Here is a 27796-nt window from a genome sequence, read left to right as displayed (position 1 = left end):
ATTCAAAACTGGAAGTTGAAAGGGAAAGTAACAGGATACTTTTTGGAAAACTTGCTCTGATGCAGGAGATTATAAAAATAGGTAATTTCTTGACTGGTATGTGTGTGTGTGTGTGTGTGTAAATTTAGATTATTTAAAACAATACCTTGAAGAATAGTAATGGGAAGTATGACTTTTGAATTAGAGCATTAATTTTTTCATCTTTAATCCTAAAACCATCTTCTATACAACCCTTTGTTATATAAATTTAAAATTCAGATTTCAGGGACTATACACCCTCAGATGTACAGACTGAGGATCTGTGAAGGAAGAATCTGCACTTAAGAAGAACTCTGGATGATTTTAACTATGTACACTAGAATTCTAGAACCTTATATTAAAGAGGAAATGGCAGGGGACCAAAAAAAGGCAAAGTGAAGGCTGGGGCTGTCGCTCAGTGGTAGAGAGCTTTCCTACCGTGTCTGAGGCACTGGAATCGATCCCCATCACCACATAAATAAATATAAATGGATTAAACAAAGGTATAAAAAATACAATAACATAATTTTTAATATCTTTATTTTTTAAATTTTTTAATTGATTTTTTTAAAAAATAAATGACAGCGGAATGCATTACAAATCTTACCACACATATATGGCACAATTATTCATATCTCTGGTTGTATATAAAGTATCTGGACATTAATTCGTGTCTTCACACATGTACTTTGGATAATGATGTCCATCACATTCCACCATCCTTGCTTGTGGTGAGCCGTTCCTATAGACCATGGCCGCCATTAGAAGATGGCGCTGGCTTCCACTGTGGCCTGTGATAAACAACTCCTTTTTTGGAGAGTTGGCACGTAATCCCTTATCACCCTATGAGAAAGCTCCACGTGGCAGCTTTGCATTGGGGCTTGAGATGCTTTATTAAGGCTGGGAGGGGCATCCGAGAAGGAGAAGAAGAAATATCAAGGGCCTGAATAAACTGCTGAAAGAAGATTCCTGAGTTGCGTCTTCCTTGCGGGCAAGGGGTCGCGACACTTGCTAACCACCGCCCCCTCCCTTCCCCTCCCACCCCTCTTCCCTATCTAGAATTCATCTATTCCTTTCACACTCCCCCTCCCCAGCCCATTATGAATCAGCTTCCTTATATCAGAGAAAACATTCAGTATTTGTTTTTTGGGGGGATTGGCTAACTTCACTTAGCATTATCTTCTCCAGTGCCATCCATTTACCTGCAAATGCCATGATTTTATTCTCTTTTTTTGCTGAGTAAAATTCCATTGTGCATATATGCCACATTTTTTTTTTTATTTTTAAAAAGCAAAGTGAAACAAAACAAAAATTCCTTAATAAATCTAACAAAAAGAAGAAATGTACAGTGGGTACCAAAAAAATTTAAAAAATTGAGTAGAATGGCAAGACCACATACAAATATATTCATAACCATAATAAATGTGACTGGATTAAGACTCTGAAATTAGGTAAATAAAAACATTTTAGTCCAGATATATGCCATTTGTAAAAGACAGACTTAAAAATATGAAGGAAAGTTAAAAATAAAATAGCAAATAAAAATGTTGAGTAGATTCTACCAAAAGAAAACAAAAGTGGTAATATAGAAATAAGACAAAGCAGAATTTAATGTAAAAGTTCAATAAAGTAAAATTATGTGTTTTTTTATAACGAGTACAATTCACCAAGATTTAACAGTTATGAACAATAAACGGAATAATATTGCTATGTATTAGGAATATGAAGAAAAATTGTCAAGTCCACATGGTAGGGAAGACTTTGATATTCCTTCTACAGAAACTCACACATCAAATTCAAAAAAGAATTCAAGAATACAGAGGATTGGAAAGCATAATAAGAAAACTCAATTACTAGATTTATAGTGTTTTGTAGTATACAGAGAATCCATATTTTCTCAAATTCCATTGAAATATTTATAAGATAGACTAAGTGGCCCCAAGAACGTTCACAGTATGCTAGAGCAGCGCTGCTAAAAGAGAGTCAGTGTGGGTCTAGGAACCTGCCAGGCTGCAGGAGTTAGAAGATCACGGCAGACCATGGATCAGTTCTATCACTCAGCACACAGTTCAGTTCAGCTGACCTTTTTTGCTTCATTAAATAAAAATATTTATTTTGAAGGAAGAGGAACATTGACTAAAGTCCTGGGGTGAATATCTTATCTCAGTGCCAATGGGTAACAAGCAGTTCATTAGCCCAGCTGCTTAGAATAGTTTCACGACCAACAAAAATAGCACAAAACTAACATTCAAAAAAATTTTTAGGCCAGTCGCCGTGGCACATGCCTGTAATCCCAGCAGCTCAGGAGGCGGAGGCAGGAGGATGGTGAGTTCAAAGCCAACCTCAGTGATTTAGTGAGCTGCTAAGCAATTCCCTGAGACCCTGTCTCTAAATAAAATACAAAATAGGGCTGGGGATGCGGCTCAGTGGTCCAGTGCTCCTGAGTTCAATCCCCAGTACCCCCCCCCAAAAAAATAAAAATAAAATAAAACTGACAAAAATATCATCCACTGTGAAAATTTATTTTTTAAAACACATCTGGGGTTTAAAATATAAAAAAAAAATGTAGAATCACAGATTCTTTAAAAATGATTAAGTGCAAGAATAGCACTATATTTCAAAACCTGTGAGGTGAGATCAAAAGGAAATCAGAAGATATTGTGTTGCCTTAAATGTACTTCAAGTATAAGGGAATTAGTGAATTAAAAATGAAATTCAAAAGTTAAAAAAAAATTATAAAATGTCAAACGAAAAAAAGTAAAAAAAATAAAAAGAGCTGGATCAATTTATTAGAAGAAAAATAGTTAACTTTGATCGGTAAAACTCAAGAGTCCATTCTCCAAAAAATGCCAATAACATTAGCAAAGCTAAGGAAACTATAAGTGAAGGGAAAGTAAAAACAGCCCTTGTCAAGGCTGAGAGAGGGGCTGGACAATCAGGAAAGCTCAGAGCATGAGGACCTGGAGGGCAGAGCCGTGGCTGTGATGTTCGAGTTTTAAGAGGAAGGAGAAATTCAGAACTACAGACTGAGATGGGTGCTGCCAATGACACTGGGTAATTTAGAGTGAGAGAAAGACAAATGCGATACCCCAGGGTTTGGCTCAACTGTGGAGTGAAAAGGATGAGTATTTTATTACTGTGGTAAATGACTCTCACTGCCTGTGTTCATGAAGCTGAGATCACTGAAAACCGCTTTGAGAAATTCATTTTGCAGGCTGACAAATTAAAATACCTGTTGAGATCAGAACCTCTCTCTATCATATGAAAATTATGGCATTGATGAAAAGTGGGTTATTGACCCACAGGATAAGGACAATCATCTGCAGGACCCAAAACTGGAGAAGGAGGACGACAACCCAATAAAACAACTCCCATTCCACGGGCCTTGCTGCTTCCTGCTGCATCTTTGAAGTAGTATAGCAAGCTCCAGCACATCTTGCCCTTCATTATTATTCTACAAAGGAATAGAATTGTGATCCACAGAATCACAGGAAGGTGATCCACAGAATCAGATTAGAGGAAAAAATTGCCTCGGCTAGAAGGGATTACACATATACTGCTAACTTCTCATGCCTGCACTCAACGTCTTAGGTGAGATATCCATAAAGTTCTGAAAATCCGTAGTTCTGAAATGCTTTGGGTTGGTTAATGGAAACATGGACCCTTCGTCACTCAGGCATCACTGAAGTCCAGAAAGCATGGGCTAACCTAGTAGAAGACATTCGAAGGGTGCAAAAGAGAGGACCAATAGATGATGTCTATTATATGAGTCCTCCTCATGTCAACGACCCTTTCATTAGGATACCTGTGTGTGTGTGCATAAGGGAAATATAAAATAAACTTCTCTGATCATTATGATATATGTGTGTCCATATATACATAATATAAAATTAACTTCTGTAATATCTTAGGACTAGATTAGCAAGGAAAGAACTGAATATTGAAAAGGAGTTTTCCTGATTTTATGATTTTTTTTTTTTTTTTTTTTTTTTTTTTGTGCTGATGGGCAACAATTTCAGGAACAGCTGAAATCAAAATGGTATGGGGAGAATTCTGGGGGTCAGGTTGGACCAGGTGGTAGCTAGCACAGAACCACTTAAAGTAAATTGAGCATAATAAGTTTGCACAGTAATCAGGGAGCTTTGAGAGGGCTTACAAATAGAATTTTTTTCTCTTTCTCTTTTTCATGAAGTTTTAAGAAATAAATCAATAGCTAAGACCTCAATCGATTTGTATAATCCAAAAAACAGGAGGGAAAATTACTCCAAGGACAAGTAGAGAGAAAACTAACTCTAGCCAGTACTCTGAAGTGCTGCTCCTGAGGCCCTGGGAGGACAGTAAATTTACTGCAATGGGACCGTGACCCATGAAGGAATGGCTTTTGTAGCCATTTTTGGTAGGAAACCTCTTGGTATAGAAAAGTTTGCCTGGTCTAATAGTCAGCTAAAGGCCAGTTGTATTCTAGATGAAGTTGAAATTGTTAGTATCACTATCTAAGATTGGAAAGATGCAGTTGTGTTGATTTCAATTAATTTACACTCAGAGATTTTTTTTTCCTTTTTTTGCAGTGGTGGAGGTGAAATGTAGGGCCTTGTACATGGCAGACAAGCACCCTACCCCTGAGCTCTAACTTCTACTTGGTGCATTATTTTCCGTGTTAGTACATAGAGAACGTGGAAGCAATTTGTCACTTGTTCCTGCCTGGGAGATGATTCCTTTCACGTTGGCAATACCATTTGATACGTTTTAATCTGCAGGGTCCTTAACCATTTCATCATCCCTCAGGACCTCACGTCGGTCCACTGCATTGATAATGTCCTGCTGACAGATCCTGGAAATAAGAAGCAGCCTGTGCTTTCCATGTTTTAGTAAGAACTACATGGTGAGGTCCCCAGAAATAGAGAAGGATCTTCCATTTCAGAGTGGCCCCCTCAGAAAGAACCTAGAGCCTACATGTATCTGAGTCATCTGTACATTCTCATTAAAATTCCTCATGATAAAGGGGAGTTGCACGGAAGATGGAAGGAGAACCTCATCGCTATACAGAATACATATATGATGTTGTGATGAGAAAAAGAAAAAAAAAGTGTGTCACATTAGATTGGATAGATAGAAATGATGAGAGGGGAGGGAAGGAGTAGGGGGGATAGGAAGGGCAGCAGAATAGAATAGACATTATGATTGCTGTATGTATATAGGTGACTCTATGATCAGTGTGATTCTGCAATCTGTACAATTAGAAAAATGAGAAATTATACTCCAATGATTCAAATGTATGAATTGCCAAGATCATTGTAATGTCATGTGTAGCTAATAAAAAATTAAATTTAATTTTAAAAAAACAAATAAAATTAAGAGTCACTTAAAAACAAAAAAAAATTCCTCATGATAGACAAGATTCTTAATAATCAGAGAGTTATGCTATTGTCATCAATCATCCTCTTTCTCTGGCCAGCCTTCTCCTTGCTAAATGGACTAATAAACTATAAGGCCATCACAGCCAGAATAGAGGATATGCATGGACCCAAGAGCATGAACTTCCAATCACCAAGTCCCACTTGGTTAATCCAATGCTGAACTCCCAGTTCTCTAGGGGAAATCTCTATCATGAATATAGTAGTGACTGATCCTCAAGATGAACAACTAGGGATTTAGATTTGTTTCCCAACTCACATGTCTGCCAGTACCACCTTGGTGGCATCCTACACCAATGGGACACTGACAAAAGAACATGTTTCCCAAAGAAAGTGAATCTGATGCCTAACAGAGGAAATAGCCAAATTATTTTCTATTTTTGACCTATAAAAGGCTTTCTATATAAAAAGGCATATATACACAGGTGTGTATATGTGTGTCTGTATATATATGTGTGTGTGTGTGTGTGTATCTGTCTTATGACTCCTGCATGCATTTCTAAAATTATTTTTTCAATTTTGTATAAAATATGATAAGTCAATGATTATGTTAAAATTTAATCGCTGTATCATTAAATATTGCTTTCAAAATTAATTTTGTAGTACCTTTAATAATTCATGATATAAAAAGGCATTTTTGCATTTAACTAGTGACATGCTCTTTAATTTGCTTTAAGGTACATTTGAATATATAACCGTATTATAAAAATTGATATTATACCATGTTTGATTTGGAATCCAAACGGAGTGCTCTGCAAATAACACATTACTGGCTCTCATCATGGCAAGTTCTCCCCCTTAATTCAGAGAATGCTTAATGTGCTGCGTTCGAGTTTTGATTAGCTGAATGCCACTTAAAGATTTTGTAAGATCAACTTGAGGTGAATTGACTGAATTATTGTCATTAACTTATATCCCAGCATCAAGCTTCATTATGTTTCTTATATTTATCAATAGCCCATTATGGGTATAAATTAAATAATATGCAACGATGAATAAAATTATTTAAAACAGTCTAATGATCAACACCATAAAGCAGCCTTTCTTAATACATTCATCCGATTGCCATTAGCCGCAGAGTATGCTCATTGGATCTATATTCACAGATCCCAAAACCGTTCTTCCATTTCCAAAAGAAGACTAGAAAATGTTAAATAATTTATCAGATACTTAACCAAATGCCATTGTTATCTTCAAACACTCAAAGTTCTTGGGATACATCTGTGAATTATTCAGGATAGAAAGGGCTGGCATTTCAGTCCTGGGGCCAGCTCTGAGACACAGGCTGGGCGATCGTTTTACAGTGTCACTAAGCTCTGAGCAGCAGTAACCAGGTGAACATTCTCTCCCAACTGACACATCTGTCACATCTGACAGCCAAGGCATGGAGGTGGGACAGGTACCTCTGATTGTTTACACTTGTCTTGACTAATTCTAAAAAGGATTTGAGACGACTTTCAAAATTAAGTTAAAAAGGCAATCTGGATTAAAAAAAAAATAAGGGTGAATAACTAAGTGATACGGACATTTTAATACCTGAGGGAGGAATATTTTTACCCATAATGTTGAGAAAATCTGTAAAGTCTTAAAATATCAAATGGAAAATACTGGAAATGAAAAGAAAATCACTCATATTCCCATTTGGTGACACTGTCAATTTTTTACAGCATTTACAAATGGCAATTGAGCCATATCTAATAAAATCTACCAATTTCATTTCTATGTATCTGTCATGAAGAAATATATATACATATATGCTTAACAGTACCTTGGCCTTCCACAGCTGAGAGTTTCACATGCATGGATTCAACTGGCTAGAGATAGAAAATATGTTTTAAAAAGTTATATCTGTACTGAGCATGTATAGATATTTTTCTTGTCATGAATCCCTAAATTATATAGCAACTATTCGTATTGCAAATATTATATTTGAATTAGGTATTAAAAGTAACCTAGAAATATTTTAAAGCGTATGGGAAGGTGGACATATTATATGCAAATACTACCCCAGTTTAATGTATGGGACTTGAGCATTCATGGATTTTGGCATCTGTGTGTTGGTTCTGAAATGGATCCCTTATAGACACCGAGGAACAACATATTCTGTATTATAAGGAACAGTTTTTAAAATTGGGAGACATAACACATACAATGTATATAATTAAAGGTGCCTTAAAATCCAAGGGTGATGACAAGTTGGAAAAGCTGAAATGGAAAGCAGGGGGTATAAAGGGCTGCTCAGAGTCCCACCGTGTCCATTCCAACTAATGAACTCTGCAAGGTTTCTGTGGATAGCAAAATCCAAGTCTGTGGGAGAAGCCAGAAAAAGAAATATGCATGGAATGGCAGTCCCTGAGAGAACCCGCGCGACAGGCCGGCTGGTGCCTGGTGGCCCAATGTTGACTATGGGAGCAGTAACCTGCTTCTGATGGAACGTGTAAGAGAGAAAACAAATCTGAAGAAAGAAATAAATACAGCCTTCAAGTTCAGATGGAAAATCCACCAGCCAGTAAAATTGCTGTGGCCATGAAAACAAAATGGTTACTTTAAGGAGAGGATTAAGAATAGAGAGTAGAGAATTGGAAGAATTTCCAAGAGGCCATTTGAATGCTAAAAGAGAACCTAGATAATGAATTTGACCACCGTGTCCATCTGCTAGGGCCGCCATAACAAAGCATGTCTTTCCTCTACATGTTCATAGCCTAGTCTTTTTTTTAGATGGCTCATAGAGGTATCTGGGGTTAGGACTTCAACACATAAGTCGGGGGAGGGTGGGGCATGGGATGGCGGGTAGGGACACATTTCGAATTACAGCAACCTGTACAGTTCCAGATCTTCTGCTAGAATGTACCGCCCACCCCTTTTCACTACCCTTTTCCTTGAGAGCTGTCAATAATCTGACCAGACTTTGTTTGGATGCAGTTTTCTTAGAGACAGCTTTCCTCCACCAACCTAAATTTGCTTTCTCTTTTTTACTTTCATCATCATATATTTTTAAAAACTCATTTATTCTTCATATCAACTTTCATAGTTTATAATAATACGGCTGGGTGTTGTTTTGTTGTTATTGTTCATGTTACTCAAGACATTCCATGGCACCGTGGCTGGGGGGCTCTTTGGTTCACTATCACCCCGACCAGTTAGTTACACAGCCCCTAATTCATACACATACTCAGAATAGATAACCTTGACTGAGAGTTTAGCATGTGTCATTTTGCTAAGCACTTTGTATTTATATTAAGACATCATTCCTCTAGAACAGAGATAATATTGTTAGAGATGTGAAAATAAGAGATTTCACATTTTATACAGCAAGCGCAAAATGATACAGCAAGCAAGTAGTAGGGTTGAAACGTGGGGTTTCACATATTCAAGGACCGCATGGGGGACAGGAGTAAAATTAGCAGTGGGAACTATCAGATATCTGTTGAACTGTTAAAAATGAATCAATAACCCTAAACTTCCATAAATATTTCATCTCACTCCAGTCAGAATGGCAATTACAAGAATAAAAATAACAATAAATGTTGACAAGGATGTGGGGGGAAAGATTCACTCATACATTGCTGGTGGGACTGCAAATTGGTGCAACCACTACGGAAAGCAATATGAAGATACCATAGAAAAACTTAGAAAGGAACCACTATTTGACCCAGTGATCCCATTTCTCAGTTTTTACCCAAAGTACTTAAAATCTGCATATACAGCAACACAGCCACATCAATATTTATACCAGCTCAATTCACAATGCCAAGATATGGAACCAACCTAGGTGCCCTTCAACAGATGAATGGATAAAGCAAATGTGAGATATATATATATATATATATATATATATATATATATATATATATATATATATATACACACACACACACACACACAATATATATATACACACACACACAGTGGAACACTACTCAGCCATAAAGAAGAATGAAATTATGGCATTTCCCGGTAAATGGATGGAACTGGAGACTATTATGCTAAGTGGTCCCAAAAAACCAAGGCCGAATATTCTCTCCTGAATGCTAATCCACAACAAGGGAAGGGAGGGAGGGGGATGAATAGAAACTCATTGGATTAGATAAAGGGAAATGAAGATAAGGGAGAGAGAATGGGAATAGGAAAGAATGAATCAGACACAACTCTTCTATCCTTATATATGAATACATGACCCTTGTAACTCCACATCATGTGGAACCACAAGAATGGGATCCTAATTAGAATAAGTCATACTCCGTATGTGCATAATATATCAAAATACACTCCACTATTAGGTATATCTTAAAAGAACAAATAAAAAAGAAAACAAATTATAATGGACTTTAAAGAAACATTATTTAGTATTTGAAAAGGATAAGAAAGATTTATAAGGGGTAACGTGAAGGAATGACAAAGTATTAAGTGCAGAAGCAAGTCACAGATAATTGTTCCTTACTTTGTGTGTGTGTATATGTGTGAGTGAGTGCTCACATGCACATGTACAAACTATTTAGATCCTCAGAGAAAATTTAAATAGATACACCCCAAGGCAGTTTTGGAGATCAGCAAAACAAATTTGAGGGAGAAGAGATTCAAAAGGATTTCTGCTCTTTGTTGTAAATACTTATATATTTTTAATATATTTTATGAGAAGTCTGTATTTTACTTGAATTTCTAAAAAAAAAACTACTGAAAAGAAAATATAGATGAATAATTAAAACATTTCACTGAATTCATAGTATAATTTTTTTCAGAGACAGTTCCAGAACAGTTTTCCAGGCATTAGATTCTATTGTCTTCCGCTCTCTTACCTTGTGACACTGTGCAGTAGTAGTAAAGGGACCACTCAGATGTGCCAGAATTTCTTTTAAGCCCCTATTTAAAAAAAAAAATAAAAAAGAGTAGAAAGCAGACAAATTGGCTATGTAAAGAAAACCCAGAAGTCAAACTATATACAAAATAATACTGCTCCAAGAGGTGGGGAAGGCATCAAAGTGTGCCAGGGTTGGAACAAGAAGAAGGACATCCAAGGACAACTTGGGAGTCATTAGTTGAAGTACCAATGGGAATTATCAGATAGATGGACTCCTCCATTCTTGTTAGCAGGGAGCAATAAGGATGAAGGCTGGAGTAGACAGATGGAACAAGTATCCCAGGCAACTGATAACACTTTAAAAAGACAGCAAATCTTGATTCTGGGAAGAGTCAGTGCAGCACTGAATAGCACATACTGACCCTCTGCCTCTTTCACAGAGCAGCCATGTGCTACCTCTTCCTAATGACAGCAAAATGAGTTTCATAGGCAACATAAAAGGGCATCTCAATTACCAAAATGAGCAAGCAACAAATAACCTCCAAATATTTGCAAAAGCTAGCACTCAGAAGACAAACACCAAACTCAATAAACAGAAGCACTTAAACACCCAGTAACAGAGATATCAGTAAGAATAACGGGAATCTAATGAGAGAGTTTGACATCCTCAAGAGGTACAAGATTATATAGCACTCATTAAAAAAAATCAACCAAGAGCATGGGAATTTAAACTTTAGTTATTGAAATATAATACTCCACAATGTATAGGCTAAATAATAAACTGGATACAACCACAAAAAACCAAATAGTGAACTGTAATATCAAATCTTAGCATTTACATGAGGCACAGCAAACAAAAGAAGTAACAGTATCTCCCAAGAAGCATAAATGCAAGGAAATAGTGGCAGATGACATCACATTGAGATGCATCAAATGAATATGCCTTTGGGTTGTCTCCAACAAGTAAACCCAGGGGTGACACCTATACCATTAAACCGTGCCACTGATCCCAGCTGACGTTGTAGGTGTAGACACAGCCCCAAAGATCTCTTTATCTTTGGTCTTCAAAAGTTTAATTACAGTGTATCTACATCTCCTTGAATGTAACCTACATGTTGACCTTCTCCAATCTGCAGATTAATTTGTTCTCTAAAAGATGGGACATTTTCAGCTGTTCTTAAAATAGTTTCTGCCTACTGATTCAAATTATTTTTCTCTTCTTTCTCTCCTCCCCTTCTGAGACTTCCCTCAAATATGTTGGTCAACTTGATATTTATTGTCTCAACAGGTCTCTGGGGCTTTTTTCGTTTTTTTCAACTCTTTTCTCCTGTTAATCAGCTTCTGTGATAATATCTATCTGTCTTAGAGCTCATGGATTCTTCTCCTGCCATCACAAATCTGCCGTGGTGACCCTGGGGTGGATTCTTCCTTTTGCTTATCATATTTTTCAACTCCAGAATATAACTTGGTTCTTGTTAAAACATATTCTCTGTCTCTTTATTGGAATTCTCTATTCATTGAGCTGTCATCTTCATTCTTTACTTCTTTTAAAATGCCTTCCTTTAGTCATTTGATCATATTTATGGTAGCACTTTTGACACATCTGTCTGCTGAATCCAACTTCCGGGGACACTCAGAGGTAGAGTCTATTTGACTACTTTTTTTCCTGTATATGAGTCACTCTTTTATGGGTTTTTTTTTTTTGCATGTTTCATAATTTCTTGTTGAATACTTCACATTTTAGGTAATATATTGAAGCAATACTGGATTCTGACATTTCCCCCAAGGCTTGCTATTATTGTTTTGTTCGGTGACTTGTCTGAAACAAATCTATGAATGCTGTCTACCCGGAGTGTGTGGCTGCTTTCATATTTGCATGTATGTTTTTTTCCTTATTCTTATCTTTAAGACTGGATTCCTAGAAGTTATGCTTGTGTCTAAACAGCTTGCCATTCAGACAAGCATTGTTCAGGGGTTGCGTTCAAAAGCCTGGAGCCACTAGAACTTGCTGATGGATTTATGTGGGATTTATGTGTCTAAACATCAGACTGTTTCAAGTTTCCCTGGCTTTTACTTTCCACCAAACTCTCATGAAGAGTCTTGTGTGTGTGTGTGTGTGTGTGTGTGTGTGTGTGTGTGTGTATGATTTTAGAGATCAAAATGCCTGCTCTTTTGAGCAGAGATGTTGTCATGCCTGGTCCACTCTGATGTCCGCTGCACATGCACAAAGTCTCCAGTCAAACCAAGAGGTATGAAAACTCCACCAAATCCTTCTTGGCAGCCTCGTTTTCTGTTTTCCTCTTTAAATGCCCAGCTAGTTGGTGGGTCCAAATGGGAACACAGCCTCAGGCTAGTGGAGACATTGGCACTCCCTTTTGGCCTGCCACTGAGATCAGCTCCTTAAGGGACAGTGGAATGAGACTCTGCCAGCTGTGGCAACAAAGCTCCTGGCTCCAAGTCTTGCCCCACAGGAGGCCAACAGACCTGGAAGCCAAGAGTGGGATAATCCCCACCCACTCGTGCTGTTCTTATACAAACTCAATCACTCCCAAGCTCAGGCTGGAAAGGTAGCTCAGTGGTAGAGGATTTGCCTGGTATACACAAGGCCCTGTGTTCAATCCCCAGCTACACACACACACACACAAACACACATACACACACACACGGAGTTTGAGGTATACTTTTACTGAATTTTCTGAGTTTGAAGTTTACTACTGATTAGGTTTACTAATAATAATACTACATCTTAATATATAAGTTTCTGAGTTTGAAGTATACTTTTACTGAATTTTCAAAAAACTAAAATAATTATTTTTGACAATTTTATCCAGCTCCATAGTTGTTTTTGAGAAAGATTTCTTAGTCTTCTAACTCCATCATGTTGGAGATTGACTCACTTAAAATTTATTTTAACTGAATGTTTTTATTATAATGATAATTAATATTAAATTAATATAAAATATAATTACAACATAATTACAATAATACTCTAACATTCAAGATCAGCAATATAACGATAGTGGATGGAATTTATAGGGAATGAAAATCTAGATAATTTACTTGATTAATTCAAGGCATTAGCTAATAAATATATTTAAATGTTACTATATAAGGATAATCATTTGAGGAATAGACCGGAATACTTAACATATGAGTTATTGAGAGGTAATCACTGAAATAAATAAAATTTTATCAAGCCAAAACAAGGAATGGGGAGAAGAAGGAAATTATACAAAACACTAAATAGAAAACCAAGGAACAGGTCCAAACTTGTCAGTAATCACAGTGATTAGATAAATCTAACCTATCAAATATTAGCATTTCTCTGATTGTATTCATTTAATAAAACCATACACTACTTACAAGAGACACTGAAAGCAGGATAAAATAATAATGAAAACAAAAATATCAGAATAGGAAAAGGAAGTACCAGACACATCATAAGACAAAAGGAAACTGGCAGAACAGTCTTGAGCCCACACAAAATAGAGTTCAAGGCTAAATACTTGTAAAAGAATCAGGGAAGATTAATAACAGAAATGATATTAATAAATAAGCATGCATATTTTAGATTAATATGAATAATACTACATCTTAATGTATTTATCTAAAATCATAAACATTAGTAATAAAGGTGTGTACAACAAGCTAAATAGCTTTGAGATAAAGTAGGGAGATAAAAGGAACCATAATAAAAAATTAACAAGTAGAAAATCATAGTACTGTGAAACAGCTCTCTGAAAACAGATCAAATAAACTTTAAAAAAAAAGAGTTAAAACATTCAACAATATTATATATATATATATATATATATATATATATATATATATACACATACACACACACACACAAATACCATATGCTTGTATGTGAACTTTGAATAGGTGACAGTTCACAAGAGACAGATATACATATATATAATATATATATATATATATATATATATATATATATATTATATATATATTATATATATATATTTATATATTCATATATATATTTATTTATATATATATATATATATATTTGACTATATATTGGCAACAAAGTAAATTTCAACACAGTCCAGAAAACTGGCATCATGTATGTTACAGTGAATAACTACAATACAACTGAATTGGCAAGCTAAAGCTAATAAATAACTTTCTTCCCCTACCTCTTGAAAAAAGACTCTTCAGTGATTTTTAAGTATAGAATACATTATCATTAACTATAGTCATATGTTTTACAATAAATCCCTTAAACTTATTCCTCAGATTTAACTGAAGCTTTGAATTCTTTGACATGGAAATTGCTTAGATTTGAAGTCTTTTCACCACAAGAAAGATGAGGATGTGAAGTAGTGCCTATATTAATTATCTTGATGTAGACATTCCAAAATGTATACATATTCTAAAACATCACATTGTAAACGATAATGACATACAATTTTATCAATTAAAATATAAATTTAAAATGTTAAAGTGAAAATGGTATTTTAAACTTAGGATGCATTGCAGTAACATGTAACAACACTATGGAAATGGGCACAAAGACATACAAAAAAAATGAAGTTATAAATACACTCATTTAAAATTATTAAAATTTAAAATAAACATACTGCCTTTTAACTCAAAGAACTAAGAATATATAAACAACTGGTAGAAAAGAAGTAATGAGATAAAAGCAAATATTAGAACTCTTAGTAGATATTAAGGAAATATTAGTAGATATAAATATCAAACATCAAATCTGATTACAGAAAAAGATTAGTTCATATAGAAAAAAGTTCATATAGAAAAGTTCATATAGTTCATACAGAAAAAAGACTAGTTCATACAGAAAAAGACTAGATCATATGTTTGATCAGAGAAAGAAAGTATAAATAAATAATAATAAGGTAGAAAAGCGCCTACACTGTAGAACATCACAAATAAGTTTATAGAGATAAAACAAAACTTAAATGAATTGGAAAATTTCTAGGAAGATATGAATTTACAAAATTTGAGAAAGAATAGGAATAAACTTTTAATAACTCAAACTATAGGAGAAATTATTCTGAAAGATCCATTCCTCCTTGAAATGAACTGGTCCCACGTGGATCATGGCTAATTACTGCTAATAATTAAGAAATAGAACATTCCTAGCATATAACAATCGTTTCAGAATATAGAAAAAGATAAAAATCCAAACAATTCATTTTACATTGCTAATATAATAGTGTTACAAATTCTGGACCAAAAAAATGTAAGAAAACTATATACTAACCTTATTTAAGAATGCAAATTAAAAAGTATATAAATATTAACAACCCAGATTAATCAGTATATTCAATGGAAATTACCTATACTCATTACAACCAAGCAGTATTCATCCCAGGACTGTAAGAATGGTTTAGAATAAAAAAAAAAAAAAAAAAACTATCCAGTTACTTTATCTCATTAACTGAGGAAAAGAAAAATTATATCAAATACTAAATAGAATTTATAACATTTAAATCTATTTTTATAAACAACAAGTTAGTACTAGACCAGAATTTTCCCTTTTAAGAAGCAAATTTAACAGTAAATTTACAGATATTGTATTTAATACTAAAGTATTTCAAGCATTACAAGTTGGGAATAAAACATATGCCTTCTGTCATACCCACTGTTCAAATTTTCCAGAGGTCTTAGCAAAAGACAATAATACTATTTTTAAGAGCATAAACATTGGTGAAAAAAGATATAAAACTACAATTGCTGACAAATAGAATTGCTTATTTAGAAAATCCAAAACAACAACTGACAATTAGAACTAACAAGAAAGTGATCAAATGCATGATCAGTAAAGAAAAACTAATCATTTTATTGTACAAAAGCAGTAAATCATTAAAATATTATAGAAAACAGCATTCTTTTTAATAATAACAAAAAGAAACAAACAAACAAAAAACTAAACACCATGAAAATTAAATTCAGGAACTCATGCTAACAGGTATCAAATTATAAAAGTATATTATCGAGCACAGCATATTACTGGGGCTATAATAGACAAGTAAAGGAACACAACAACAGAGATCAATGAATTCAATATAATTTAATAAACGGTAAAGGTGACATTTTATAGAGGAAAAAAAATTTTATCCAATAAATAGTAGTGCCACAATCAACAATCAATTCAGAAACAAATTGTGTCCTACATCACAACATTCTCAAAAATAAATTATAAATATTCATATAAATGTGAAAACAGAAATTTACAATTATAGTAAAAATATATATGAGAATATATTTTATGACTTGTGTATAAAAAACTTTTTAACAAAAATCAAAAACAGTGAAAGTAAAGCATTGATATATTTGGCTACATCAAAATTTTAACTTCTGCAAGACTGCAGACTTCATTAAAACCTTGCAAGACAAGATACAGATGAGAAAATATTTGCAAAGTCTACAACCGACAATGAATCAGTATCTAAAGATGTTAAGAATCAAAAGGCAAACAGAAACGGAGAAAAGCTTTGTAGGTATGTGCAAAGACCGTTGCAGAATTGTGAAAACTGGAACCAACAAAAATATTGGAAGGTAAAAAGTGTTTTGAGAGGCGAAATTCTAAATAAATTATCATCAACATCACAGAATATTTATGCCATATGGCAATTTTTAAAATGAGGTAGCAACATTCACATCCACAGGAAATCTCCAAGATACATTGGTAGTGAGTTTTAAAAAGATTTTTAAAGTTTCTGAAAAATACCTAGACTCTTACATGTCTTTAACATGGGGCAGAGGGGAAGAGAGAAAAAAAAATCTGGAAGGATATATACAAAATTCATAAGAAGCCAGGTTTGGTGGTCCACACATGTCATCCTAGCAATTTAGGAGGTTGAGGCACAAGGATCACCACTTCAAGGCGTGCCTTAGCAATTTAGGGAAAGTCTGTCTCAAAATAGAAAGGTCTGGGGATATGGCTTGGTAGTAAAGCACCCTGGGTTCAATCCCCAGTACCCCAAAAAAGTAATTAGTTAATTAAATAAAAAAAATGAATAATATTATTTCCTTTAGGATAGTAGGTGATTAGTAGGAGGTGATTAACGATTTGGGCTCTTATTTGATTTTATTTTGATCTGTGAAGTTTGAATAGTTTACAGTGAGAATACAATTCATGTATCATTTTGTGCAGCCTTAATTAATTGAATTCTTTAAAAAGCCTTGCATCCTTGCAATGCCCACTCCCAAACAAAGCAAGCACATAATCAAGAGGGCAGAAGCACCTCTCATGTCTTTACTGTGCATCTTGTTCTTGTTCTTGAAGGTTCTTAAGAGAGTCTGCACTTGTGGGCTAAAACTCCACAGCAACTCCAAAGAAGAAAACGCTAATGGGCAACTCCTGGGGCCTCTAGTTTGGTAAATTGAGAAGAGAAGAAAATGGGAACAGCCAGAAGCTGCGATCCCTTCAAGTGTTTTCAGGAAGCAACTGACTTTTATTTTGTTCTAGGGCAAAAATCACTTGAAGGTCCTTTTAATTTTCTGATGTCTTTTAAGCTCATCCATTGAACTTGGAAAAGATATTGAAATAATCAAATACAAAATGTTTCAGTCGAGCAGGTTGTGTTCCATTAAGTGATATAAATTGCATGTGCCATTTAACATATCTTTATCCCCACAGATTGTATTCTAATTGGTAAATTTATCTTCCCTGTGTGAGACTCTCTTGCTGATTCTTGGAAGGCCTGTGTGTTATTATTCAAGTCCTTACACACCAAAGAAGAGAGTGGGGAAACGGCTATAAAAGATGTTCAGACTTAACATTTCTTCACTGGAGAACAGAGTGTGAAAAAGATGGCTGGGCTGTTGCCCCCACTGGACTGTTACCGTCCCATCTGTGATGTTATTTAAGACAAAATAACCCAGATGGTATCAAAGGTACTGATGTCTGTCAACTATGTTCAGCTGTCTTTGAATAGGGGGAGATTTCATCTTCCCAAAGGAAATGAGCAGTAACACTGTGATCCTAAAAAAAATAGGCAAGATTTCACAAGCAGCAAAACTTGAGGTTTCTCACCTAAGGAAAGTGAAGAAATTGTTCAATATCCCTCTGCTTCTAGAAGCTGGGGTCCTGCTTGAAAAAGAAGAGTTAGGCTTGTTGCAGCGGCACCTGCCTGTTACCCCAGCAACTTGAAGGGCTGGGGCAGGCGGATCACAAGTTCAAGGTCGGCCTCAGCAACTTAGCAAGACCCTGTCTCAAAATTTTAAAAAATGAAAGGTTAGGTAGGGATGTGGCTCCGTGGTAGAGCACTCCTGGGTTCAATCCAATACCACAAAAAACAAAGGGGTCAGGTTGAAAGGGATTCTAATTGAGAGTAAGGGAACAGTACTTTAGAGTGAGCCCCAGGGCTGACTGCTATGAAGATCAAAAGCAGAGACCGGTTCAATAGGGTACCCATTGAAGTACCCATGTAGTATGTGCCCACAAGTTCTAAAACTGCATGTATCTGGGTTTATTTACCTTCCCCGTATGTATTCATTAATTAATTTTCTTAATCTTAAAGTTGGAGAGGTTGAAAGTAGGCATTTACTTAAAATAAAAATTTAGGGCAATGGCCATAAGTTTGATTTTTTTGTTGTTGGTGGTGGTGGTTTTGAGCATTTTGTTTAAATTTTTTTTTTACTGGTTCTCTATGATTATATGTAATAGTGGGATTCATTGAGATTCATTTGTACCTGCACAGAGCATAATTTGGTCAATTTCATTCCCCAGTATTTTCCCTGCCCTCCCCTCTTCCCTTCCCCTGATTTCCCAAGCCTCTACTCTACTGTTTTTTTTTTCTTCTTCTATTTTCGTGGTATCTCTCTTCCCCTGCCCCTTTTTTTTTCTCTCTAGCTTCTACACATGAGAGAAAACCTAGAACCCTTGACTTTCTGAGTCTGGCCTATTTCATTTAACTGATGTTCTCTAGATCCATCCATTTTCCTGTCAGTCTGGAAAGCAGTATGCAGAGGCTTCAAAAGACAGGAATGGAAACACCATATGACCCAGCTATCCCACTCCTTGGTATTTATCCCAATAAAGTCAGCATACTCTAGTGATATGTACATACTCCCATTTGTAGCATCAAAATTCACAAGATCCAAGTTATGGAACCAGTATAGGTGTTTGTCAACAGACGAATGGATAAAGAAAATGTTCTATTTGGTTTTGCTCCTGTTTACTTGAGAATCCTGTGAAATAATTTAGAAAATGTATATGCCTTCTCAGACATTTTTAATTTGGCAATTAAAATTTTTCATCACAAGTTTAAATAATTGCAAAATATATAACTTCTGCATATTATAAATACTTACATTTTAAGATGAAAACACCATATCATTTTTTAAATAGAAACTGAAATTTCATATATTTCATCCGTTTAAATATATATTAACTAGCTCTTTTTTAATTTTTACTTTTAGTTGTAGTTGGACACAATACCTTTATTTTATTTTTATGGGGTGCTGAGGATCGAACCCAGGGCCTTGCACATGCTAGGTGAGTGCTCTACCACTGAGCCACAACCCCAGCCCCTAAACAAGCTCTTTTTAACAGTAAAAACTTACAGCATTCCTTGTCTTTTTTTTTCCCCTTTTCTTTCTTGAACTTATATTTCCATTCTACTTCTCCCATAGAATTTTATCATAGTGTAAATTTTATGCTTGAAAGTATATTATTGATCACACTATCATAATTCCCTGTAACAAAGACAAAAAAATGAATAAGTGAAAATACATTTTTATTTAAGTTCCAATAGCCATAGAATATAAATGGCAAAGAATTTCTTCTGGATTAAGTTATCATTTCAATTTCTATTTTTATGTGGTTCTGATAAGTAATTTTAAATATGAAAAATATGTTTAGGCAGGAAATACATTTCTTAATAAGATAGATGAGACTTTTTAAAATTAATTTATACCTACATGGATGAACATTCTTCATTATGAGAGGGAGATTTATCATTAATTTTATTCCCTTTTTAATGTAAACGCTGAGACAACTGTTCATATATATAAGTAGATGCAGATGCAAAAAGGTTTATTAATGTCCTTCATTTCCTTTTAATTCTTTGCAAATTAGATACAAAAAAAACACAGTTATCAATCAACAAAAAATTAATTTCTAGCCACTGACAACCTAACAGTATTCCTTCAGTGTTGATGACAGCAAAGACTTGGAACCACCAAGCTGCATAAGGACTCATTATAGATCATTACAGTAGTCATGCACTTCTCAACACTGGCACCGGTCCTTTAAGATGTCCCCTTTGTGGGCACCTAGACACTTTTAGTGTTACTCCTACCCCAGCGCACCCCAGTGAGAACAGGTGAGATAAGAGAAAACACTAACACCCTAAAGGCATGCTCATCTTGAGGTAGACATATGCAATCTGCAAAACGGGTGAGAAGTGCCCGAAACACAGACAACTTGCTAATACCTAAATATTAAAATTGGAACCATAAAATCACTCAGAACAAAAAAAGAAAGATCTTTTTATGATCTCCAAATTGGAAAGGTGTTTCTCCCTAGGAAGAAAAAAGCTGACATAACAAAAGAAAAATACTGATCAGTTCCACTCTATAAAAACAAAAATACATACAGGGAAAAATCTCTCATAAATCAGAGATAAATGACAAACAGGAGGAAAGTATTTGAAGCTCACATTATATTTAAAGGCCTAATTTCTTTAATAAACAAGAAACAAAATCAAGAAACCGTAGGAAAACAAGAAAAACAAAAAAATAGCAAAAGATAATTCCTAGAAAAGAATATCAAATAATTCTAAAAAACAAGAGATATTCAATTTCAACCCTAATGAAACGAAGAAAGAAAGAAAAGAAAAGAAAGCAAGGCAAAGCAAGCAGGTAGGCTAATTCAAACTACAAGAAGCCACGCAGGGCTGAGAATGTGGCTCAAGTGGTAGTGCACTCACCTGGCATGCATGCAGCCCAGGTTCGATCCTCAGCACCACATACAAACAAAGATGTTATGCCCGCCGAAAACTAAAGAATAAATATTTTTAAAAATTCTCTCTCTCTCTCTCTCTCTCTCTCTCTCTCTCTCTCTCTCTCTCTCTCCCTCTCTCTTTCTTAAAAAAGTTAAAAAAAAAAATTAAAAAGCCTCGCAGGGCACAAACAGTAGTTCCAGCCACTCAGGAGTCTGAGTCTGAGGCAAGATTGTTTGAGCCAAGAGTTCAAGGCCAGCCTGGGAAACATGGCCAGATGCACGTCTCAAAAACAAATAGCCACAACAACAAACATTACAACAAGCTATGACTTTTCACCTAGTGCATTAACTAAGAGCAAAAAGTTTGAGAAATCATTAGGTTGTCCTGCAACTTTTTGACTTATTGTCACTGGACTCCAGCGCCATCCTTCTGTACTCCATGATGTCAGCTCTGGGACTCTGCCCCACCACCCGAGCTCTGCTGTTCCACCTGGATTCTTGTCAGGAGTTAGAGAAGGAGAGTAGCAGGCTGCAAGAGAAAGAAGAGATTTGTTCTTTCTTATCGGCTTTCCGTTTCTCTTTGCATCATCACAGAAAGCTTTTTCACTTAACAGCACACCAGGGCTTAGCCACTGCTACGACCAAATCCAGTTTGCACTTTTCAACACTTAGAGATTCAGCCTCACGGTTCCCCTTCTCAGAGAACCATCACTATCCAACCAGTCCTCCTGCCAGAAGTTCGATCCCAGCGCCACCAGGTCCCACTGCCAGCTCACAGCAGCATCTACACCTCCTCAAAGGTCTGAGTTTCAATGCTGTGATGCCCTTCCTCCAAACATAAACTTTAATAATTTCAACCTCTTCACTTGTTCCCCTAGCCCTAGAGATGATGGCTGATTTCTGTAATTACCACCTCTCTGGTGGGTGCTTTAGTATTCTCTTCTTGTCTTTAATTCTCTTCTTAACAACCTTATACCTAGTTAACAATTTGTTGTATGAGACTGTTGAAATGGTTTCTGACTGGATCTTGACAGTACAGTGGTCAAAGGTGTGGAGACACAGGCGATCCCACATTATTGGAGGGAGTGTTAATTGATACAGTTCCCAAGAAACTTGGCGATTAACCAGCAATTTTATTTCTTGGGAATTTATCTGACAGATAAACTCGTATCTATGTGAAATACTGTGTATAAAAGAAAATTCACTGTATTTTTTTATAAAAGCATAAGATTGGAGGGGTAATTACAAGCTCACCAATTAGTGCATGTTTTTTAAAAAATACAATATAGTCATTAGTGAAACACTGTGCAGAAATTAAAAAAATACTCTTTAGAAAGCTCTGTTCTGTACCACTGTGGAATGATCCTTGGTAAGTATAAAAAGAAAGGTGTGAAACAATGTGTTTATATGCTGCTTCTTCATTTAAAAAAAAAGTAAAAAGAATATATGTTTGCATAGAATATTTCTGAAAGGATACACAATAAACTGAATGCCTGGGAATAAGGATGGGAAAGAGGTAGACTTAAATTTTACTGTAAATCCTCTTGGCTCTCTTGAATTTTATTCAAGATATATATACACAATTAATACAATTAATCAAAAAAATTTTAAATATCTAGTGAAGAAAAAAATACAGAGGATATTCCAGTTTGAAATTGCATATGGAGCAAAATGTTTATCTGTACTGTTTCCTGAGATCATGTTTAAAAAGATGCTAAGTGAATAAAATTTTTATAAACCCACAACAATGAAGAGAACAGAAGAGAAGCTATTAGCAAGTAGAATATTTCTAGACATTTCTGCAAGATACAATAATAGATAAGAGATTCCGAGGCTGGGCAAGGGAGATTAAATAGCCCGGAATATGTTAGAGAAAGGAGGTGCCTAAAACCCAGGAGGAGAAGCATACCAGGACAATGCAGAGAAACCCCAGCCCATCTCTAAGACCCAGAACCATAGACAATAAAAACCAGACCCTGAAAATTATTAACAGCATCGGTTCCCACAATCTCCCCTGATCCTTTGACAGAATGATTGGTAAATAAGTATTAGGGTTTCATGCCAAAAATAAATACCTATACAAAGGACACTTTTCTAAGAAAAAAGACCAAACTAGTGAAAACAAAGAGAACTAGTGATAGTATTAGGATTATTAGGATCCAGAGGTGTAAGGGAGTCCTTTAGATTGTGTAACTCCCCAGCCCAAAGACTGACTTACCACATAATCATCCAAAAGCCTGATGCCACATGTGAGCATACAGATACACACACACACATTCTAGACTTCTTCAATAGTCTTATTTTTAAATATGATATATAATAAAAGATCATTATACATCATGTTGCATATATATATATTGGGGTAAGGATATAGCAGTCTCAGTATATAACTGGAATAAGAAAGGAGAAAAATAACTGGAGGCAGTACAGATTATGCAAGGAAGAAGAGAGAATTCAGAAATAAGACTCCAATAATTCTCAGTGATCATAATCTCATATAGAGGTATTATTTTAAAAAAAAAGGATCAGAGAATCATAAAACAAGGCACTTACAAGTAAAAGCATGTAATTGTCAAATTAAAAATTATTAGTAAATAATGAAAATATAAAATGGAAAAAAAAATTCTTAAGCAATAGTACCCAATGATAAAAAGAGAGAAAATGGACTAATAAAAAAAATCCAGAAGTTCAAATAGTCAACCAATATAAATTCCAGAAAGAGAAAACAGATATTGGGCAATTGTGAAGTAAATCGAAGAAATTATTAAAGCCACTGTGATGGCACACTCCTGTAATCTTAGCTACTTGGGAGGCTGGGGCAGGAAGATCACAAATTCAAGGCCATTCTCAGCAATTCAGCAAGAATTGCTTGCTAAGCACCTTAGCAAGACCCTGTCTCAAAATAAAATAGACAAAAGACTGGAACATGCCTCAGTGGTTAAGCACCCCTGGTACCAAAAAAAAAGAAAAAAAAAGAAAATCATTAAAATTTGGTGGATAATTTTTTCAGACTGAGATCTTCCACCAAATACTCAAAACAACCATTATTTACATCTAGTCCCAAATTCTTGAAATGTCAGAACACCAAGTGTCAGGGGAAAAACCTTAAAAATTTCTTGAGAGGAAAAAGCATTGCAGTCAATTATGATAAACAAATTGACATCAGACTTGGAAAACCAACATACATTATAAAAGAGAAAATCCTTCACAGTAATATAGCAAGAAAAAAAAATAATTTCCAGCCAAGAATTTGATAGCCATTTCATTATTAATCCAGTGTGAGAACAGAACAAAGACATGTTCAGATGTGCAAGGATCCAAACAATGCCTGTGCCTTATACCTTTCTCGGAAATTACTTTAACACACTCCAGCAAAGCTGAGTGGAGCTGGAAAAGAGACACACGATCAAAGAAACTGGGACTCCATCATAGGAGAGTAATGGAAAAGACTCGAGATGACATCTGTCAGGCCAACCTAAATAGCAACCAGCCCAGATTAGAGAGAAAGGACAGTTGGCTCCAAAGTAAGGTATCAATAGGTGGGGGGAGGAGGGAGGTAAAGAAATGCCTTTAATTTGGCCGCGTCTTTACAACCATCTAAGGAAAAATAAATAAAGGAGATTAGAGACTCCAAGGAACAACCACAGAAAAAGCTGGAGAGGAAACATAATTCTACCATGTCACTTGCCTCTGATGTGAACAATTTTAGCTTTTATATTAAAATAGATAGATAGATAGATAGATAGATAGATAGATAGATAGATAGATAGAACCTAGAGGTACTGAGCCACTGAGCCACATCCCCAGCCGTTTTTTTAATTTTATTTTTTGTTTTGAAACGGGGTCTCCTAAGTTGCTCAGGGTTTTGCTAAGTTGCAGAGACTGGCTTCAGACTTGCACGATTCTCCTGCTAACTCAGCCTCTCAAGCCTCTGGGTTACAGGCCACACCACACCCAGCCCAGTTTCAGCTTTTAGAATCACTCTGTGGACAAAGCTCATAATTTTTATTAGGTTAAGAATTGATTAGTAAACTCTACTAAATCTGGTGATTTAAAAATATGACGCACCGTTTATCGTTGTAAACACAAAACATTTTTTGCTTTTTTCCAGTTTTCTGTTAATGGCAAAAGAATGGAAGCAAATGAAGTTTTACTGATTTTTGAGACACTAATGAAACAAAATAAAATTAAAATATAAAGCAAACAAGAAGGAAGTGAAAGGGGAGGAAAGAAGTAAAAGAAAGCTGTATAATGTTAACTTTTGTATCTTATAAAATGTAAAGTGCGGGGCTGGGGATGTGGCTCAGTGGTAGAGTGCTTGCCTCGCACGTGTGCGGCCCTGGGTTCGATCCTCAGCACCACGTAAAAATAAATAAATAAAATGAAGGTACTGTGTCCAGCTACAACTAAAAAATAAATATTAAAAAAATGTAAAGTGAGAAGACAGGTGTTGTCTATAGGGTCTCTGCTCTCTGGAGTTGAAGGTTACAGTGGAATCATTAAAACCGTGATACAACTTCACTCAGGGAAAGTGTAAAAGATGGATTCCCTCCTTTTCTGTCATAATAGGAAGTCTATAGATAGTGTTTAAAATGGGTAAAATAAAAAATAACAAGCTGCACATGACAGCACAGGCCTGTAATCTCAGAAACTCAGGAGGCTGAGGCAGGAGGATCACAAGTTCAAAGCCAACCTGGGTAACTTAGTAAGATCTTGTCCCAAAATAAAAATAAAAAGGGCTGGGGATGTGGCTCAATGATCAAGCACCCTTGGATTCAAGCCCCAGGTACCACAGAAAATAATAATAATAATAATAATAACAACAGTAATGATAATGATAATGATAATGATGATGATGATAATAATAGTAATAGAAAGAAAAGAAAGTAGGACTTTTTCTTAGAAAAGTGAAGGCTACCTCCATAAAAACATAAATAATTTTGAAAGTTCAAAACTATTGCCTGCATGGAATAGGACGGGGTGGTAGAATTACTTTTCCTTAAAACACTTCTGCACTATTTCATTGTTTTGTTTTAGTTTTGGTTTGGTTAAGATTTTTTTATTTTTTGGTGTTTTTTTTTTTTTCAGTGCTGGGGACCAAACTCGGGGCCTTGTACATGCAAAGCAAGCACTCTACCACTGGGCTACCTCCCCAGCCCTCATCTTTTTATTACAAGCATCTATTAGTTGGATAAAATATAAACCTAATTTCAAAATACTTAAAGAAGTGTTACTTCACATATTGGTGGCATTGAAGATTTGAAGTAGACGTGGGAAATATGAAAGGAATCAAAAATAAGATTACTTAGATCCAACATGGCAGCGAGAGGGGAGGCAGCGCTTTCAGTACCTCCTCAACAACGGGGTCAGAGAGACGCATGGATATGCTTAGATTCGACCTGCTGAGAAACTCCTAGCAAAATTCCACTAAAGAGAGACCGGCCGGGAATCGGTAGGATTTTTGGAGGTGACAGTTTGCGCTAGACGAGTGAATCTCTGCCACGCAGTGCAGAGGTCCAGACCCGCCAGCCGCTGCCCGCGCGACTCGGCGACTGTCGGCTGCCTGCACGCGGCCCCCGCGTCTGGGCGGATAGCCTCCGAGGCGCAACGCAGCAGGAGCGGTGCAGGGACTCTAGGAAGAGGTCTCTCGCCAAGCCTTCATGAAATAGCGAACCGGGAGCTGAAACCAACCAGAGACAGACCAGTCCCACCCCTCCCTTCGGACACTCCGGCAAGGAGCCTGGGGCCCGCCATAGCAGAGAGGTGACATCACCAAAGTTCCGCCGACAGAATTCCTTCCCAGCGGAATCCACGTTAGCAGGTGTGTGACTCCCACCCCCTCCAGATACAAGCAGCCAGGAAACCTCGGGAATCTCTCCGGGGGCATGTCTGTAGGGAAGCAGAGGGGATTCCAGATCCCCACCTCCCCTTAACACCAGCGGCGACACCCAAGATCTTAGCCGCCAGTTTCTGGGGGCGTGCCCACCAAAGGGGTCCGGAAAAATTAAACTGTTGGTTCCCAGATCACCCCACCACAGCACTGGGGCTTAGATGAATGACAGAGAGGGTGTTCATCGTTCAGGATATAGGACACGCGGTGGGGCTGCAAGTGTAATCAGATCCTTGGGGAACCGCCTCTGGTGAACAGGACCTGGCTGGCTGGCTGGGAGGAGGAACAGGGGGAGGGGCCGGATAAGTGAAAGGGCTCTGGACTAACAGGATTGAGAGACTCCCAGGAGCCACCGTACAGGGATTTCTGTCAGCACATAGAGGGCAGAAGCTCGGCTCAGAGGGCACAGCTCCGCCTATTGGAAGAGAAGAAAATGGGATTCAGCCATAGAACAGGGGATGCCAGCATGGCAGAGATCTGATGTCATCGGAGAGCGGCCGAGGAGAGAACTTCATCGGAGCCAGCGGCGACGGAAACAGTTGGTCCCCTGGTAGGGAGGGTGAGTCACAGATACCCGAGTCTCTCTCGCTTTGTCGTCGAGCCAGAGGGGAGGAGCGGGGCCACCGCCCGCGCCCGCAAGGTAGGCAGACCTGCGACCAACCTGCAGATCAGGCCCAGCGGTCTGCAGGCGTGGTAAGAGGGGCAGGGCAGAGCCGCCGCCCGCACCGGCAAGGTAA

This window comes from Marmota flaviventris, chromosome 10, assembly GCF_047511675.1.
Source record: "Marmota flaviventris isolate mMarFla1 chromosome 10, mMarFla1.hap1, whole genome shotgun sequence".
NCBI classification, from domain to species: Eukaryota; Metazoa; Chordata; class Mammalia; order Rodentia; family Sciuridae; genus Marmota; species Marmota flaviventris.
This window is presented reverse-complemented; position numbering follows the sequence as displayed.